Below are 1,549 nucleotides of genomic sequence, written 5' to 3'. Positions count from 1 at the left end.
ACTGGTGGGGCAGACTCTGTTAGCACAGGCAAGAATAGCAGGCATTCTCTCTTTCTCTCTCATTTTTTTTTTTTGGCGGAACTGGGGATTGAACTCAGGCCCTTGTGCTTGCCAGGCAAGTGCTTTTTCCACTGAGCTATCTCTCCAGCCCCACAGCAGGCATTCTCAGTAAGACATGGTGGTGTTCCTAGCTGGGCACTTGGAAATGACTGGAGGTGTTTCTGGTTGTCCCTGCTGTGGGGGTGCTGGGAGTATTTAGCGGGCTGAGGTCAAGGATGCTCAGAAACACCCTACAGTGCACAGGCCAGCCCTCCACCAAACAATTACTGGGCCCAGAATGTAAACAGACCCCAGGTTGAGAACTCCGGGCTTGGAAATACCACAGCAACCGTGCCCAGGTCCCCAGGGGCTTGGAGCAATGGCTTCCTACATGTGCACTATTGGCTTGGCGTATGTCTCCCTTAGGTCATCCTCCAGCAGAAGTCCAAGCTAAAGGTGGTGTCATCCCTACACCGTTAAGGTCTCCAGGCAGGCTTAGGGTGCAGCTCAGTGGTAGAATGCTCACTCACATGGACAAGGCTGAGTTGCATCTCAGCATCTCAGAAAAAGAAAAAAAAAATCCCACGCAAACTGGGACTATTGCCCCTGTCCAGTGGTGCCTGTCATACCTGTAGGCTGCACCTAAACCCAAGCAGTAAGGAAAGATAACCCACCCGTGGGCCTAGACAGAAAACTGGAAATACATGCTCACACTACCAAACTCCACTGGCAAAAGGAGGCTGGGTCTAGGTCACCCACAAGGCCAACAAGGGACATGAACGTCATAGTCAGACTCTCTCTTTCTCTCTATTATGTATTTGGTACAGGGTCTCACTATACAGCTCAGACTCACAGTGATCCTCCTGTTTTCAGCCTCCCCAGTGCTGGGATTACACGCTTGCACCACCAGGCCCAGTCTGGGGTGGGGCAGCACCATGGCCTGTAGTGCTGGGAATTGAACCCTGGTCCCTGTGTTTGCTTAAGTAGGTTCTTAGTCCACTGAGCTATTTTGCTGGCCCTCGGACTCTCTTATTTTTATTTATTTATTTAATGTATTTAGTACAGGGTCTATAGGGTCTCACTACATAGATTGGACTTGTAGTGATTGTCCTGTTTTCAGCCTCCCAAGCACTTGGATTACAGGTGGGCACTACCTCGCCCATTCTCAATTTCTCAATAGCTGTGTCAGTGCGCCCCGGGGGTGGGGTGGGGGTGGGATCGAACCCTAGTCCCTGGGACTGCCTAAACACGGTGCTTTAATCCACTGAGCTATTAATCTGGCCAGGCTTTCTCTTTTATTTTTTAATTTTGTAGTGATGGAGATTAAACCCAGGCCCTTGCGCATGCTAGGCAGTGCTTGCCTCGAGCCACAGTCCCAGTCCCAGCCCAGACAAACTCATTCTGCCTCAGTTTCTTCCTCCAAAAGTAGTCAAACCGTGGGCCTGCCCCTTAGCTCAGTTCTTTAAGTGGCTGCTTCAACAAAGCAGTCAGGCTCAGGGTGCTGTGGTTC

This window comes from Octodon degus, unplaced genomic scaffold, assembly GCF_000260255.1.
Source record: "Octodon degus isolate 3935 unplaced genomic scaffold, OctDeg1.0 scaffold00092, whole genome shotgun sequence".
NCBI lineage: Eukaryota > Metazoa > Chordata > Mammalia > Rodentia > Octodontidae > Octodon > Octodon degus.
The sequence above is the reverse complement of the archived record's forward strand: the minus strand, read 5'-3'. Positions refer to the sequence as shown.